At 41.9% G+C, this 18,965-nt stretch overlaps 1 long non-coding RNA gene across 1 annotated transcript; it reads right to left on the bottom strand.

Moving 5' to 3' along the window:
* Positions 1–14,333: 14,333 nt before the first annotated feature.
* Positions 14,334–16,413, bottom strand: LOC123191245 (uncharacterized). Its single transcript, XR_006496776.1, has 2 exons — positions 14,915–16,413; positions 14,334–14,741 (listed from the first exon to the last, which is right to left on the bottom strand). It is a non-coding gene; the product is annotated as an uncharacterized lncRNA (long non-coding RNA).
* Positions 16,414–18,965: the final 2,552 nt, after the last annotated feature.

Below are 18,965 nucleotides of genomic sequence, written 5' to 3'. Positions count from 1 at the left end.
TGGGGCCCCTGTTGCTCCACCGATCTACTTCTTCCTCCTATATATATCCACGTACCCCCAAACGATCAGATACAGAGCCAAAACCCTAATTCCACCGCCGCAACTTTCTGTATCCACGAGATCCCATCTTGGGGCCTGTTGTGGAGCTCCGCCGGAGGGGCATCAATCACGGAGGGCTTCTACATCAACACCATAGCCTCTCCGATGAAGTGTGAGTAGTTTACTTCAGACCTACGGGTCCATAGTTAGTAGCTAGATGGCTTCTTCTCTCTTTTTGGATCTCAATACAATGTTCTCCCCCTCTCTTGTGGAGATCTATTCGATGTAATCTTCATTGTGCGGTGTGTTTGTTGAGACCGGTGAATTGTGGGTTTATGATCAAGTCTATCTATGAATAATATTTGAATCTTCTTTGAATTCTTTACGTATGATTGGTTATCTTTGCAAGTCTCTTCGAATTATCAGTTTGCTTTGGCCTACTAGATTGATCTTTCTTGCAATTGGAGAAGTGCTTAGCTTTGGGTTCAATCTTGCGGTGTCCTTTCTCGGTGACAGTAAGGGCAACAAGGCATGTATTGTATTGTTGCCATCAAGGATAACAAGATGGGGTTTTCTTCATATTGCATTAGTCTATCCCTCTACATCATGTCATCTTGCTTAAGGCATTACTCTGTTTTTAACTTAATACTCTAGATGCATGCTGGATAGCGGTCGATGAGTGGAGTAATAGTAGTAGATGCAGGCAGGAGTTCGTCTACTTGTCTCGGACGTGATGCCTATATACATGATCATACCTAGATATTCTCATAACTATGCTCAATTCTGTCAATTGCTCAACAGTAATTTGTTCACCCACCGTAGAATACTTATGCTCTCGAGAGAAGCCACTAGTGAAACATATGGCCCCCGGGTCTATCTTTATCATATCATATGCTCTCGAGAGAAGCCACTAGTGCAGGTACGAGGGACTCGCGTGTAGCCTCCTACTGGATCGATACCTTGGTTCTCAAAAACTGAGGGAAATACTTACGCTACTTTGCTGCATCATCCCTTCCTCTTCGGGGAAAACCGATGCAGTGCTAAAAGAGGTAGCAAGAAGGATTTCTAGCGCCGTTGCCAGGGAAGTCTACGCAAAAGTCAACATACCAAGTACCCATCACATACCCTTATCTCCCGCATTACATTATTTGCCATTTGCCTCTCGTTTTCCTATCCCCCCACTTCACCCTTGCCGTTTTATTCGCCCTCTCTCTCTATCCTCCCTCTATTTGCCTCTTTTTGTCCGCTTGCTTTTCGTTTGCTTGTGTGTTAGTTTGATTGCTTGTTACGATGGCTCAAGATAATACTAAATTGTGTGACTTCACCAATACCAACAACAATTATTTTATTAGCACTCCGATTGCTCCTCTTACCGATGCTGAATCTTGTGAAATTAATGCTGCTTTGCTGAATCTTGTTATGAAAGATCCGTTCTCCGGCCTTCCTAGTGAAGATGCTGTTACCCATCTAAATAGCTTCGTTGATTTGTGTGACATGCAAAAGAAGAAAGATGTGGATAATGATATTGTTAAATTGAAGCTATTTCCTTTTTCGCTTAGAGATCGTGCTAAAGCTTGGTTTTCGTCTTTGCCTAAAAATAGTATTGATTCATGGAACAAGTGCAAAGATGCTTTTATCTCTAAGTATTTTCCTCCCGCCAAGATCATCTCTCTTAGGAACGATATTATGAATTTTAAGCAACTTGATCATGAACATGTTGCACAAGCTTTGGAGAGAATGAAATTAATGATACGTAATTGCCCTACTCATCGTTTAAATTTGTGGATGATTATACAAAACTTTTATGCCGGATTGAATTTTGCTTCTAGAAATCTTTTAGATTCGTCCGCGGGAGGCACTTTTATGGAAATCACTTTAGGAGAAGCTACTAGACTCCTAGATAATATTATGGTTAATTATTCTCAATGGCATACTGAAGGATCTACTAATAAAAAGGTGCATGCGATAGAAGAAATTAATGCTTTGAGTGGAAAGATGGATGAACTTATGAAATTATTTGCTAATAAGAGTGTTTCTTCTGATCCTAATGATATGCCCTTGTCTACTTTGATTGAGAATAATAATGAATCTATGGATGTGAATTTTGTTGGTGGGAACAATTTTGGTAACAACGCGTATAGAGGAAATTTCAATCCTATGCCTTATCCTAGTAATCCCTCTAATAATTATGGTAATTCCTACAACAATTCTTATGGAAATTATAATAATATGCCCTCTGATTTTGATTCTAATATTAAAGAATTTATTACTCCACAAAAGAATTTTAATGCTATGATTGAAGAAAAATTGTTTTAGATTGATGATTTGGCTAGGAACATTGATAGAATTGCTCTTGATGTTGATTCTTTGAAACTTAGATCTATTCCACCTAAGCATGATATCAATGAGTCTCTCAAAGACATGAGAATTTCCATCGATGAGTGCAAAGAAAGAACCGCTAGGATGCGTGCTAAGAAAGATGTCTTTATAAAAGCGTGTTCTTCTAGTTCCTATGAAAATAATGATGAAGATCTAAAAGTTATTGATGTGTCCCCTATTAAATCTTTGTTTTGCAATATGAATCTTGATAATGATGGGACTGAATATGATCCACCTTTACCTAGAAGGCGTTCCAAGAATTCTGAATCTTTTGATCTTGATGCTAAACTTGATAAAAGTGGGATTGAAGAAATTAAAACCCTAGATGTTGCTAAACCCACTATTATGGATTTCAAGGAATTTAACTATGAAAATTGCTCTTTGATTGATTGTATTTCCTTGTTGCAATTCGTGCTAGATTCTCCTCATGCTTATAGTCAAAATAAAGCGTTTACTAAACATATCGTTGATGCCTTGATGCAATCTTATGAAGAAAAACTTGAATTGGAAGTTTCTTTCCCTAGAAAACTTTATGATGAGTGGGAACCAACTATTAAAATTAAAATTAAAGATTATGAATGCTATGCTTTATGTGATTTGGGTGCTAGTGTTTCCACGATTCCAAAGAGTTTGTGTGATTTGTTAGGTTTCCGTGATTTTGATGATTGCTCTCTAAACTTGCACCTTGCGGATTCCACTATTAAGAAACCTATGGGAAGAATTAATGATGTTCTTATTGTTGCAAATAGTAATTATGTGCCCGTACATTTTATCGTTCTTGACATAGATTGCAATCCTTCATGTCCTATTATTCTTGGTAGACCTTTCCTTAGAACGATTGGTACAATTATTGATATGAAGGAAGGAAATATTAGATTCCAATTTCCATTAAGGAAAGGCATGGAACACTTTCCTAGAAATAAAATGAAATTACCTTATGAATATATTATGAGAGCCACTTATGGATTGCCTACCAAAGATGGCAATACCTAGATCTATTCTTGCTTGTTATGCCTAGCTAGGGGCGTTAAACGATAGCGCTTGTTGGGAGGCAACCCAATTTTATTTTTATTACTTGCTTTTTGCTCCTGTTTAGTAATAAATAAATTATCTAGCCTCTGTTTTGGTCATGTTTTTTGTGTTTAATTAGTGTTTGTTCCAAGTAGAACCGTTGGGAAGACTTGGGGAAAGTCTTGTTGAACTTGCTGTAAAAAACAGAAACTTTAGCGCTAACGAGAACTCCTGTCATTTTTATTTGGAAAGTGATATTTAGTTAATTCTTTTTGCAGATGATTAATAAATTAATTTCTCACGTCCAGAAATTTATTTTAGAATTTTTGGGGTTCCATAAGTATTCTAAACCTACAGATCACTACAGACTATTCTGTTTTTGATAAATTCTGTTTTTCGTGTGTTGTTTGCTTATTTTGATGAATCTATGACTAGTAAAATAGTTTATAAACCATAGAGAAGTTGGAATAAAGTAGGTATAACACCCATATAAATAAAGAATGAGTTCATTACAGTACCTTGAAGTGGTCTTTTGTTTTCTTTCGCTAACGGAGCTCACGAGATTTTCTATTTTAAGTTTTGTGTTGTGAAGTTTTCAAGTTTTGGGTGAAGATTTGATGGATTATGGAACAAGGAGTGGCAAGAGCCTGAGCTTGGGGATTCCCATGGCACCCCCAAGATAATCTAAGGACACCTAAAAGCCAAAGGTTGGGGATGCCCCGGAAGGCATCCCCTCTTTCGTTTACTTCTATCGGTAACTTTACTTGGAGCTATATTTTTATTTACCACATGATATGTGTTTTGCTTGGAGCGTCTTGTATGATTTGAGTCTTTGCTTGTTAGTTTACCACAATCATACTTGCTCTACACACCTTTTGAGAGAGCCATATATGATTTGTAATTTGTTAGAATACTCTATGTGCTTCGCTTATATCTTTTGAGTTATATAATTTTGCTCTAGTACTTCACTTATATCTTTTAGAGCACGGTGGTGGATTTGTTTTATAGAAACTATTGATCTCTCATGCTTCACTTAGATTATATTGAGAGTCTTAATAGCATGGTAATTTGCTTAAAATCCTAATATGCTTGGTATGCAAGATTAATAATAAAAGTCTCTTATGAGCGTGTTGAATACTATGATAAGTTTGATACTTGATAATTGTTTTGAGATATGGAGATGGTGATATTAAAGTCATGCTAGTTGAGTAGTTGTGAATTTGAGAAATACTTGTGTTGAAGCTTGTGATTCCCGTAGTATGCACGTACGGTGAACCGTTATGTGATGAAGTCGGAGCATGATTTATTTATTGATTGTCTTCCTTATGAGTGGCGGTCGAGGACGAGCAATGGTCTTTTCCTACCAATCTATCCCCCTAGGAGCATGCGCGTAATACTTTGCTTTGATAACTTGTAGATTTTTGCAATAAGTATATGAGTTCTTTATGACTAATGTTGAGTCCATGGATTATACGCACTCTCACCCTTCCACCTTTGCTAGCCTCTCTAATACCGCGCACCTTTCGCCGATATCATACACACACCATATACCTTCCTCAAAACAGCCACCATACCTACCTATTATGGCATTTCCATAGCCATTCCGAGATATATTGCCATGCAACTTTTCACCGTTCCGTTTATGACACACTTCATCATTGTCATATTGCTTAGCATGATCATGTAGTTGAAATAGTATTTGTGGCAAAGCCATCGTTCATAATTCTTTCATACATGTCACTCATGCATCATTGCATATCCCGGTACACCGCCGGAAGCATTCACATAGAGTCATATTTTGTTTTAAGTATCGAGTTGTAATTGTTGAGTTGTAAGAAAAATAAAAGTGTGATGATCATCATTATTAGAGTATTTGTCCCAGTGAGGAAAGGATGATGGAGACTATGATTCCCCCATAAGTCGAGATGAGACTCCAGACGAAAAATAAATAAAAGAGGCCAAAGAATCCCAAATAAAATAGGGAAAAAGAAAAGAGGCCATAAAAAGAGAAAAGGCCCAAATAAAAAATAAAAAATGAGAGAAAAAGAGAGAAGGGACAATGTTACTATCCTTTTACCACACTTGTGCTTCAAAGTAGCACCATGATCTTCATAGTAGAGAGTCTCTCATGTTATCACTTTCATATACTAGTGGGAGTTTTTCATTATAGAACTTGGCTTGTATATTCCAATGATGGGCTTCCTCAAATTACCCTAGGTCTTCATGAGCAAGCAAGTTGGATGCACACCCACTTAGTTTCTTTTTGAGCTTTCATATACTTATAGCTCTAGTGCATCCGTTGCATGGCAATCCCTACTCACTCACATTGATATCTATTGATGGGCATCTCCATAGCCCATTGATACGCCTAGTTGATGTGAGACTATCTTCTCCTTTTTGTCTTCTCCACAACCACCATTCTATTCCACCTATAGTGCTATATTCATGGCTCACGCTCATGTATTGCGTGAAGATTGAAAAAGTTTAAGTATGAAACAATTGCTTGGCTTGTCATCGGGGTTGTGCATGATTTAAATATTTTGTGTGGTGAAGATAGAGCATAGCCAGACTATATGATTTTGTAGGGATAACTTTCTTTGGTCATGTTATTTTGAGAAGACATAATTGCTTTGTTAGTATGCTTGAAGTATTATTATTTTCTATGTCAATATGAACTTTTGTCTTGAATCTTTCGGATCTGAATATTCATGCCACAATTAAGAAGGATTACATTAAAATTATTCCAAGTAGCACTCCACATCAAAAATTCTGTTTTTATCATTTACCTACTCGAGGACGAGCAGGAATTAAGCTTGGGGATGCTTGATACGTCTCCAATGTATCTATAATTTTTGATTGCTCCATGCTATATTATCTACTGTTTTGGACATTATTGGGCTTTATTATCCACTTTTATATTATTTCTGGGACTAACCTATTAACCGGAGGCCCAGCCCAGAATTGCTTTTTTTTTGCTTGTTTTAGGGTTTCGAAGAAAAGGAATGTTAAACGGAGTCCAAACGGAATGAAACCTTCGAAAACGTGATTTTCTCATCGAATACAACTCAGGAGACTTGGACCCTACGTCAAGACACGTAACAAGAGGCCACGAGGTAGGGGGCACACCCTCCATCCTCGTGGCCCCCTGTTGCTCCACCGACGTACTTCTTCCTCCTATATATATCCACGTACCCCCAAACGATCAGATACAGAGCCAAAACCATAATTCCACCGCCGCAACTTTCTGTATCCACGAGATCCCATCTTGGGGCCTGTTCTGGAGCTCCGCCGGAGGGGGCATCGATCACGGAGGGCTTCTACATCAACACCATAGCCTCTCCGATGAAGTCTGAGTAGTTTACTTTAGGCCTACGGGTCCATAGTTAGTAGCTAGATGGCTTCTTCTCTCTTTTTGGATCTCAATACAATGTTCTCCCCCTATCTTGTGGAGATCTATTCGATGTAATCTTCTTTTTGCGGTGTGTTTATTGAGATTGATGAATTGTGGGTTTATGATCAAGTCTATCTATGAATAATATTTGAATCTTCTCCGAATTCTTTCATGTATGATTGGTTATCTTTGCTAGTCTATTCGAATTATCAGTTTGGTTTGGCCTACTAGATTGATCTTTCTTGCAATGGGAGAAGTGCTTAGCTTTGGGTTCAATCTTGCGGTGTCCTTTCCCGGTGACAGTAAGGGAAGCAAGGCACGTATTGTATTGTTGCCATCGAGGATAACAAGATGGGGTTTTCTTCATATTGCATGATTCTATCCCTCTACATCATGTCATCTTTCTTAAGGCATTACTCCGTTTTTAACTTAATACTCTAGATGCATGCTAGATAGCGGTCGATGAGTGGAGTAATAGTAGTAGATGCAGACAGGAGTCAGTCAACTTGTCTCAGACGTGATGCATATATACATGATCATAACTAGATATTCTCATAACTATGCTCAATTTTGCCAATTGCTCAACAGTAATTTGTTCGCCCACCGTAGAATACTTATACTCTCGAGAGAAGCCACTAGTGAAACCTATGGCCCCCGGGTCTATCTTTATCATATCAATCTCCTACTACTTAGTTATTGACTTTGCCGTTTACTTTGCCTTTATTTTACTTTGCATATTTATCATAAAAATACCAAAAATATTATCTTATCATATCTATCAGATCTCACTCTCGTAAGTGGCCATATAGGGATTGACAACCCCTATTTGCGTTGGTTGCGAGGATTTATTTGTTTTGTGCAGGTGCGAGGGACTCGCCCGTAGCCTCCTACTTGATTGATACCTTGGTTCTCAAAAACTGAAGGAAATACTTACGCTACTTTGCTGCATCATCCCTTCCTCTTCAGGGAAAACCAACGCAGTGCTAAAAGAGGTAGCAGCAACCTTCATTATGCAGTCCGTCGCTTTTATTACTTTGCCATCAGAATTTCGTACAACGCTCAATTTTCTCTTACACTAAATGATCTCACACTTTTAGAAGCAACTTTTATTGCCTTACTGCACCGATGACAACTTACTTGAAGGATCTTGCTCAATTCTTAGGTAGGTATGGTGGACTCTTGAAAACAAGATTTGGGTTTAAGGGTTTTTGGATGCACAAGTAGTATCTCTACTTGGTACAGAATTTTTGGCTAGCAAAGATGGGGGGCAAGGACCACATGTTGAAGGATCTATGACAATATAACTTTTATGTGAATATGAACAAACATAAATCATTACATTGTCTTCCTTGTCCAACGTCAACAATTTTGGCATATAATATTTTGATGGCGGCTCACAATCACAAAAGATTTCCATGATAGTGTATTTATATGTGAAAGTTCTCTTCCTTATACTAATTATTCATGAATTGCTTGTATGACCAATATTGTGATTGTCAAGCCTCAAAAGATTTTACTTTCTAAACCCAATGTGAAGCTACCACTAGGCATGATATGATTTCAACTTCATGTCATTCAATTTATTCAACAATTTACTCATAGGATATAAGTGAAACACAAGAGTAAATGACATAGGAAAGAGCTTCGTTGACGGGATGTGAATGTCGCTTACTTAGCCTCCCTGGCAACTATTTGAGGACTCCATTTTATTTAAAAACTTTCATATCTAAGTATTTTATCAAAACAGCAAGCAAAACAAAATAAAATGACAATCCAAGAATAGTAGAAATCATGTGAAGAAGCAAAAACTTAGGCTCAACCGATACTAACCGATAATTGTTGAATAAGAAAGGTGGGATTCCTACTGGGGCATCCCCAAGCTTAGATGCTTGAGACTCTTGAAATACTAGTAGAACGCCCGTGCGTTGCTACGGGCTACAATGCATAGAAATAAATCAAATGAAGTTAGATAAGAAAACTTCTGCTATTTTCACGTGAATAACATCAGGCAAAGTAATCAGTAAGCAGTTTAGTTCCTGAGAGTGGACCCAATATTTCAGTCTCATATGCTCAACGGATTGGCAAAACTTTACAATCGCATTAGAAAAGTACCATGGTAGTTTATTTACCTAACAGGAAAAAGGTCAAGAAAATGCAGGCTCTAACTGAACCATTAGCTCCCAATGGCTTGTTATCTGCAACCTTTACAAAATCCAAAAAAGTATATTTTGAAATATGATGCCCAAGAACAATCATGGATCAAATGGTTGTATCTGATTCCAAACAGACTGAGGCCTTGTCCAAACAAATAATAATAAATTGCTGGTTCATTAATTTTATGCACCAAGTATAATGCAAATAGGAATACGTAGCACTAAAATTGATGAATAGTGAACCTAAACTGGAGGTCAGATGAGCCGGATCGGAGTTTGGTTGGAGCTAGAGTACCACCATCGACCTACACCATAACTATATTATGTCATCCAACGATCTAGCACACTGGTTGAATCCATCCTGATTGATGTTCTTGTTGTGGATCTATGTCATCTTGCCTAAAGAGCTGCATCCCGACCAAATTTTTTGCCATTGAATCCGTGCCTTACTACCTAGAGGGCCGCATCCTAATCAAAGTTTTTGCCACTGAATCCATGATTTCCTATGTTGAAGATCGCATCTTGATCTAAAGTTCTAGCTTAATGACCTCTTAAAATCACATTTTTCCTTGCAAGAAAAATAACCTAATAACCCTACATCTAAACGCAGAGAGAGTGTCCACCGATTTGCAAAATATATGTAAACATTGCATATTCTGATTAGGTATTTATTTAATGAATACTTTTACATTGAAAATCTATTTCAGTAAAAAGAATCTGAAACCTATATTTTCACAGTTCAATACTTAAATCATCTTCGCATTTCATCCCCTTCCTAAAAGCATGAATGGGCAGTATTCAAATTTGAATCTGAAGTAGGCCTCCAAAAGGAGAAAGGACACAAAAACTAGAACCATCACTAGTAGATGCAATTGGAATGAATAAACAACCCATTGTATCTTAGAAACAGAGCAATGACCCTAGTTCATGTCTGCAAACCATGCCATCCCTTAATTTTCATTAGAAATATAAAAAGAGTCAGATATTGAAAATAGTATATGTATACTCCAGACTTTAAAAAAATCCAAAATATATGGCAAATAATTTTACGTAGCAAGCTCATGACTTGAGTGCCCTCACCATGTTACAGGAGACCTAACTTTCATTTTTTGCTTCCGATAGGCTTAATTTCAAAGCACGGTCAGCTATTTGGAACTGTTACAGAGTAGTACTTGCAATCTTCATCCGTGAGCCACAAACTAATGCTCGTTAAAAATTCATGGTTCCTCCTCTCACTTCTACATTTTGCAAACTGAACAATATCATATGACATCTCCATGTTACTTGTAGTAAGCAAAACAAGAGAAATTGCAAAAAAGAAAAGATATCTAGAAAATAAATATATATGTAGTGCAGAAGCAGAGGAACCAAGATTGCTCACATGTGGATCTTTGTTGTTGGCTTTCATGAGGTTGCCTGCATTCCTTCTTCCTCCTACTTCCTTGCTGCAATTGTCCTAAATAAAGGGATAGGTACATCAAGATTAAGAAGGGCATCAAGCTGCTCCGGTGCATCAATTTTAGACTTCCTTGCTGCAATTGTCCTAAAGAAATGGAATGCTGAAATTATTTCATTCAGTTAGTTGATTGGTTCCCTCACAAAGAAGAAAGGTAGCTTGAAGTTGTACTGATGTAGCATCTCACCCTCCAAATCTGAAGATTGTGAAAATATATAAGGATAACCGTCCGTTGTACTGATGTAGCGTCTCACCTTTTTACCATTAAAGCGCTCTCTTTTTCTTCGTTTCTATCTTCTCCCAACTAAAAATGTTTCTGAGAGTGATGTGAATGGATAAACTTACAACCATACTAAATATCAAGAGCTAAAAACATAATTATTGAAGAATGTTTCTACAATACACTCGACATGAAAGTTATGGTGTCAGACAGATTGGGAACAAGTACGTTGATGACTTACCACCAAATCACATTTATATTTCAGAACATGGTTGTGCTACCAATGAGTACCTGGATGATCTCTCCCCCCTTCCTCCCTCACTCTCTCTCCCCCATCGATCTCCCCAACTCTTTCTTGATCTCGAATGTGTTGAATTCTCAAGAAGGCTCGAGCGCTCTAGTAACCATCTCATGAGCTTGTCATCATTGTTTCTGTTGGTGGCAGGCAACGACGACGGGGAGGAACACCACAAGAGGTTGTTGATGTTCTTATCTCTTCCCAGTGATCATTGTCACTTCTACATGGGGTGTCCTTCATCAATACCACCATTGCGCCAACTACTTCCTGTATAGAAGAACTAACAAAAAGATAGAATCTATGTGTGTTGGGTGGGCTTAAATTTAAAATTATAATCTTATAGGAGAAAAACTTATACGAAATGTGCTACAAAAATATCGTATTTTTTTAAACCATATAAACAGAATCTGTAATAAGGTCATGAGAAGACCTGTAGAAAGAAACATAGTACTAAGATGACTATGCTTCGTCACAGATCTAAGAAAGACGTTGTTATGACCGGCATATTAGGGGCTTAGCCCAGTGGGCTGTGGCCCAAGTTATCTTATCGTTATTAGGGGCTTAGCGAATTATCTTATCGTTATTAGGGTCGTTTTCTTAGGAGTCAAGTAAATCTATCTATATAAGGAGAGGAGATGTATCAATCTAATCAAGTAAGAAGCAATCAATATTTGCTCGGCTTCCCTCTTGCGTTGCCACCGCCTCTTCTCCACCATGCAAGGATGGTGCCCAGCCGCCGCCGGCTGCGCCCTCGGCCTCGTCTTCCTCCATCTTTCCCCTACAGTCTCCGCCCTAGTACCGGCAGAACCCTAGCTCCTAACACCTTGGTATCAGGTAGCTCAGTTCCAATCATGTCTTCGCCGCCGCCCATCCTGTCAATTCCGCTGCCGACCGTCACCACCGTGCCGCTGGCCTTCTCCACCGCGTCGCTGCCCTCCCCGTCTACGCTGATGGTCGCATCCTCCGGCGCCACCACCACCCAGATGACGGCGCCCTCCACCGCACCACCGACCACCGTCTACTCCCCAGCAAAGATCACCGGGGTCCTCAACGATCTCGTCACCGCCGTCCAGGGGATACAGCTATACCTAGCCAGCCACTACGGGCCGCCGGCCGCCGCGACCGGGCCAGCCGCCCTGCCTTGGTATTCGACACCCACAGCGCTGACCGGGCCTCTACACCACCACTGGCCGCTTCAGCCGCCGCCCGCCGCCGCGCCCCAATTTCCGCAGTGGCCGGCGTCGGCCCTCACCGCGTCACCCACGCCACCCGGGTCCTTGCCGCCACCACCCTGGCGGCCCTGGCAGCCGCCGCACCCCGGGGCCACCGCGACGCTAGTCGGGCCGCTGCAGCCCTCACTGCGCTACAACCAGCCCCCACCACCGCCCCGATCTGGCCACAATGGTCGGCCGCGCCCGCCGCCTCTACCGTTTCCAGGCAGCAGCAGCTGCCGCTGCCAGCGCCTCCACCGCCCAGCACCGGGATGATTACAACCGCGCCGGCGGGCGTGCCGATTCAGCAAGTGCGGTTCCCGCCCTCGCCGTCCCAGCTTCCGGCCTGGTTGGCCGGGACGTCACCGCCGCCAGTCTACACCATGGCCGCGGACCAGCCGGTGCCCTCCCTGCCGTACGACGGGCCCTCCGGCTCCGCGGGTTTCCACGCTGGCTTCGACGGGCCACCGCATTCCTGCAGACAACCTGTGCACACCGGACCAACGCCATCCTCTTCGCTGCTCCATACCGCCGAGCCGTACACTCACGGCGGTAATGCTCAGACACCGCCGCGCTTCGCAAAGCTCGCTTTCGCCACCTACGACGGCGCCGAGGACCCCCTCAACTGGCTCAACCAGTGCGAGCAGTTCTTTCGGGGGCAACGGACACTCGCGTCGGACCGCACCTGGCTTGCCTCTTATCACCTCCGCGGCACCGCACAGACGTGGTACTATGCCCTCGAGCAGGACGAGGGCGGCATGCCCCCATGGGAGCGTTTTTACGAGTTCTGCCTCCTTCGATTTGGACAACCGATACGTGGGAGCCGGCTGGCTGAGTTGGGCCACCTTCCCTTCACCTCTATGGTGCAGGACTACACCAATCGCTTCCAAGCCCTGGCGTGCCACGCGTCCGGCGTGACGGCTCACCAGCGGGCCGAACTCTTCGTCGGCAGTCTGCCAGATCATATCCGTGTGGACGTCGAGCTGCAGGGACCCCAGGACCTCCAAACGGCCATGTACTATGCCCGCACGTTCAAGCGCCGCGCGGTGGCCATCCAGCAGGCATCACCGTCCCGGGCCACTCGGTCGCCACCCTGGCCGAATGTTCCCGTGCAGGGTCGGCCTGCTCGGGCTTCCGCGGCACCCCTTGCCGTGACCGCGACGTGCCCGTTCCGCCGGCTCACCTCGGCCGAGCTACTCGAGCGTCACCGCCAAGGGTTGTGCTTCAACTGCGACGAGACCTACATGCCCGGCCACGTCTGCCCCCGACTCTTCTACCTGGAGGTTGTAGACTACATTGAGGAGGACGCCGTCGCTGCCAGGCTCGGTGACCTGGCCGACCCAGTTGTCGCGGATGTGTTTGACGCTGGTTGATCACCTCGAGGAGTTCAGCAAGCACTTTCCCGCCTTACAGCTCCAGGACGAGTTGTCTGTGCAGGCGGGGAGAAGTGTTATGACCGGCATATTAGGGGCTTAGCCCAGTGGGCTGTGGCCCAAGTTATCTTATCGTTATTAGGGGTTTAGCCAATTATCTTATCGTTATTAGGGTTGCTTGCTTAGAAGTCAAGTAAATCTCTCTATATAAGGAGAGGAGATGTATCAATCTAATCAAGCAAGAAGCAATCAATATTTGCTCGGCTTCCCTTAGGGAGCCGGGAGACCTAACCCTAGCCGCCTCTTGCGCTGCCGCCGCCTCTTCTCCACCACGCAAGGACGGCGCCCAGCCGCCGGCCGCCGCGCCCTCGGCCTCGGCCTCGTCTTCCTAAATCTTTCCCCTACAGTCTCCGCCCTAGAACCAGCAGAACCCTAGCTCCTAACAGACGTCGACATGAAAGTCAAACTATAATAATTTACTCGTAGACATCATCTATAATTTAGACATAGATCTATTCAAGTCCAAAAAGAATAGTGATGAAGATCGATGATGTCATAATTTTAATCACAATATCTGTTTAAAAGATTTGTCGCTTATAGAAAAAACAAAAAATATAACATGGTTCTTTATAAATAAAAAAACTTAGAAATATTGCTTCCGAAGATGACTCACTCATTATGAGAATCATTGTGAAGCTGCCTTCAAGTAAACTATGATGACAAGGGGCTTTCAACCAAGAACCAGAATTCAAGTAAAATCTCTGCAACAAACATCATTGATAGTAGAAAAAGAGGCACCAACTTGTGTGAATCTCCAAGATGTTATAGAACTGTAATATCAAATTGTGTGCATCTCCAAGGTGTTGCACTACAACAAAAAAGAGATCAATGCACCCATTTATCATACTTGCACAAGTTTTAGTTTGTAATCACAATAGTGAAACATGCTAGTCCCTAATGACCTTTTCCCACTAACCGTATGTAATGCCATAGAAATGATTCATCATAACTCATAAGCATGAAGTATAAATACACTCCCAGTCTGCAAGCATCACAAGAATACAATATGATCATCACCATGACTAACTATGCCTCTCGTTGCACTGATAAATGGAGAAGAGAGTACAAAGATGAATCTTCTGGCGGTGGGCACAACCAATTTTGCTTCTCCGTAGGACATCAAACTAACCAAGCTTACAATGTCATTCCCCTACAGGATTTAATAGGATATAAGACATAGAACAACGCATGCTCTCTTGCACCTCGCATTGCAAGATGGTAAAAAATTGAACTGGACAAATGGATGTAATATAGTGTTATATGAACCAAAGCTGCATTTCAAGACACAAGAAAATCGAGGTTGATGAGTCTGATCCTTTTCACCGTAATATTCAGAAGCAGCAACATCCAGTCCAATGACCAACCGTCACACTTGAATTAGTAGACAAGGGCTGAATCATGAACTATGTATAGACAGAAAAATTCTTCTAGTGTAACCAGCCTTAGCTACACCTGTCTTCAAGAATTTAAGAATCAAGATGCTCTTTATTTTTCTGCATGAGTATAAATCAAAAAGAAATCACATATGAGTATTTGGAAAGCGTTGTGAACTGAATAGTCCCACAATACATAATATAAATAGAACTACCAGATTCACCGGATCCAAGAGTAGCCACCATATTTTACGATGTCAAGTAAGCCAAATTCGTGTTCAACTACCATGCAATAGTACACATACAATGCAAAAGTGAAATGCATGTAATTATGGCAAAAGTAACAGGATACAATGCTCACTGAACTGATGAGTTGGTCACATCAGGGAAGTTGGTGTCTGAACCATGGTGTGCAGTTCCTCCAGTGCCCTATCAGCCATTGTGCCTTGGTACTTCAAACTTGCAAATAATAATTCGACAAATATCGCGGATATCTTATGCATGTCAGGGAATGGAAACAAATTGGGGGCCGACAGTGTGAACAGAGTTTAGGAAGATGTCTACTGCCATTGTTGGTAAATCTCCAAGTACTATTAGTGTCAGCGAGAATGGATGGTACTATATAATGGTGCTGAGATTTGAACAGCAGCAACTACAACGAACGAACAACACATACACAAACTAAAATTCAAATAAGTTTGGAAGTACTTCTGTCTATCTCAAACTGGAAAGGAAAAGGACGACCAGTAAGTTTGCTTTAGTGCAGACTGCTCGGCAAGCTCGAATGAGTGCATGCGGAGCTTGCACCACCAGCGGCAGAGATTGAGCACGGACAACGAACGCAAAAGCAAACAGAGGTGAAAATAGCCCCCGCGCGCAGAGCAACTGGATGCCGCCTCGAGAGCCCCTGTAACATTGGGATGTGTTCCACGTTTCCACCGGAGCCACCTCAAATTGACCCCAATCGCAAGGGGCCTGACGTTGCCGCTAGGACCTCACGCTATCCGGGAGATCGACATTGTGCGAACGCCATTGGATCAGACCAGGAGGAGGGGTGGAGAGGTATGGATCCAGCAGCAAGGACCGGATCGGCGGCATGGTGGATGCAGCCACCTCTCTTGAACGCCATAGAGCGAATCCCCGCCATGGAGGCAGAGCTGTGTGGGGCTGGCAGTGAGGAGTGGCGAGGAGAGAGATCAACAGACCTGAGGTAGTGTGCAACGGCGGTGACCTGGAGGAGGCGGTGTGTGACAGCGGCGACATGGAGGAGGCGGTGTGTGACGGCGGCGACCTGGAGGTGGCGGCTCCTCTCGTTCCCCGGCAGCGGCGGCGGCTCCTCTCGGGGCTGGGGCGTTTCCTCTCGGCGGCGGCGGCGGCTCCTCTCGGGGATGAGATGAAAGGACGCGTCTAGGGAGCAACGTGTTACCTGGCGGCCCACCAAAATAGGAAACTTCCCCCCCCCCCCCCCCCCCCCCCCCCCCCCCCGGTCAAGGCTTCCCCCCATCTGCTGCCTGGCCCCCGCCCCTCACGTGATCCGATCCCTGCCATGCGCCAGCTCCCCGCCCCCACTCCCCCTCCTCCTATTTCCTCCTCCTATCGCCTGCCCCTTGTCTTAGATCCAAAACCTTCGGACCACCCTGCAATGGCGGCATAGAAAAGGATTAGGATCAAAGTAAACAATAGGAATCACAAAAGATAAGCAAGAAATCGAACCATTTGTAGGAGAATTCAAAGTAAACAGCAGGTCAGCTCAAGATTTTCTCCTCTTTTCCCCACTTTTGCCCCCATCCCATCCTACAAAAGATTATCTATGTCATGTATCATGTCTTTCATTTGCTTCATCTACTGCGCCTCTGTTTCATATCTGCTAGTACTTGGGACAAAAATCAAACCCTAAGTGACAATTCTGGTGTTCATGGTTCTTGTTCCATGGTTGTTTTTGCTTAGAAGATTCTCTGTCAATTTACACATTGTGTTTGAGAAAAAGCAGTCTTAGCACCAAGCAAAGTAAAGGTAATGACACAAATTCAGTAACTTATGACACTCCACATGAATAAGGTGCAAAAGATAGGTAGAATTAAACCCTAAGTGACAATTCTGGTGTTCATGGTTCTTGTTCCATGGTTGTTTTTTGTTTAGAAGATTCTTTGGCAATTTACAAATTGTGTTTGAGCAAAAGCAATCTTAGCACCAAGCAACTAGTAAAGGTAATGACACAAATTCAGTAATTTATGACACTCCACAGGAATACGGTGCAAAAAAGACAACCTTTTTTGCGCATTACCTATCATGGATAGTGTTTACACAAAATAGGCAAATTACAGGTTATTTTCTAGCAAGTCAATTGCTACTGTGCAGCAAGTCAATGTGATTGAAAAAGCAACCAGGATTTTTTCCCTATTTCGTGCTGGAAGTAAGCAGCTAGCATTATAAGTTCAAGCAGAAAACATTCTAATGTCAAGCAACTAATAACCTCAGGGTTTTTCTGAGATGAAATTTACCTGGGGGCATACTTTAGCATACTTCAGAGTTACTTCTCCAAATCTGGTATTCAGAAAATGTTTGGTATCAGCCCTTAATTGCTACATGCTCTGTTTTTATGGTGATCTGTACAAAAAAACCTTTTGTTGATTTAAACCTCCTGGTGATCCTATGTAATGTAAACATGACAAGTTACATGCTCTGTTTAGGCAACTATAACGCTACAGGCAAGCAAGTCATGTAACCTTGGTGTTGCTGAATTCATAAGCTATGCAACTTGGTGAGTCTCTGGGGGGAACAGAAAAGTGCAAACAAAGCACACATTCTGAGGGTGGAAAGAGCAAGTTATAAGTTTTGTTTAAGAAAATGCAATGTTGTTATAAGTTTTGTTTAAGCAAATGCAATGTTGTTATAAGTTTTGTTTAAGCAAATGCAATGTTGATTTAAAGCAACTACATGAGAAGAAAACAAAAAAGGACAAAATTATGCAGGAACATTGATGTCTCACTTAGAGTGGAAAGCAACACATGTAACCTAGAAAAAAAAAGAACAAGTCTGTAGGAAGAAAATCAAAAACACTAACTTGTGTAGTTGTTCCTAACATAGAAGATGTTGCTTTAGAGGTCCGATTTTTCACCTTCTTGACCGATTTGTTGTTTCTCAACCATAAACTGATCCCCTATTGTCCATGTGGTAGAAGAAGGATGAGATTGTGTTCTCCAAGTCATCTTGTTTGTGCTATACCTGCTTGTACAAACATAAAAATGGTCTATAAGCATCTATTTTTGGTAGAAAATTAAAGCAAAATTGAGTGTTGAAAACTTCTGAATTGCTAGCTGCTATGTTTTTCTCGAGATTTGTTTGGGCAACTTACATGCTCTGTTTGGGCAAATGCAACACTACAGACAAGCAAGTTGTGTAACCTTCGTATCTTAGAAGCAATTAAAAAAGAAAAACAGTGTTGCTGATTTCATAAACAGGACTTTGATTTTTTTACTGCATATACAGACACAAATGATGCGGCACCGGGGGGATATAAAAAATGCAAACAACACGTCTAGAGCAACTCAAGAAAGCAAGTTATTTATAAGTTACTTTAGAGCAACACATATTTTGGGAAAATGGAAAAGAAAGCAAGTTAAGCATGTTTTTGAAATAGAGTTGTGCATCAACTGGTATGGTTTTCTGAAGCAAAAACTCCAGATGTTTTTCAATAAGTTCAGTGTTATGATTAGGCAAACTTACATGTTAAGATTAAGCAAGAAAAAGTGAATGTAAAAAGGGGTTGGTTGAAGAAAAATAACGGTAGGCAAGTTTCAGGCCTCTGTTTCATATGAACACATTGTAAGCAACTACTGTGATGGATTTTAACAATCTACTAGTGCTTGGAAGAAAAATCAAACCCAAAGTGATAGTTCTGGTGTTTTTAAGGTTCTTGTTCCATGGTTGTTTTTGCTTGGAATGGCCTTGGCAATTTTCACATTCTGTTTGAGAAAAAACAGTGTTAGCACCAAGCAACT

Source organism: Triticum aestivum, chromosome 1A (assembly GCF_018294505.1).
Source record: "Triticum aestivum cultivar Chinese Spring chromosome 1A, IWGSC CS RefSeq v2.1, whole genome shotgun sequence".
Classification (NCBI taxonomy): Eukaryota; Viridiplantae; Streptophyta; class Magnoliopsida; order Poales; family Poaceae; genus Triticum; species Triticum aestivum.
Note: the sequence above shows the minus strand (reverse complement) of the source record. Positions and strands in the feature narration are given on the sequence as shown.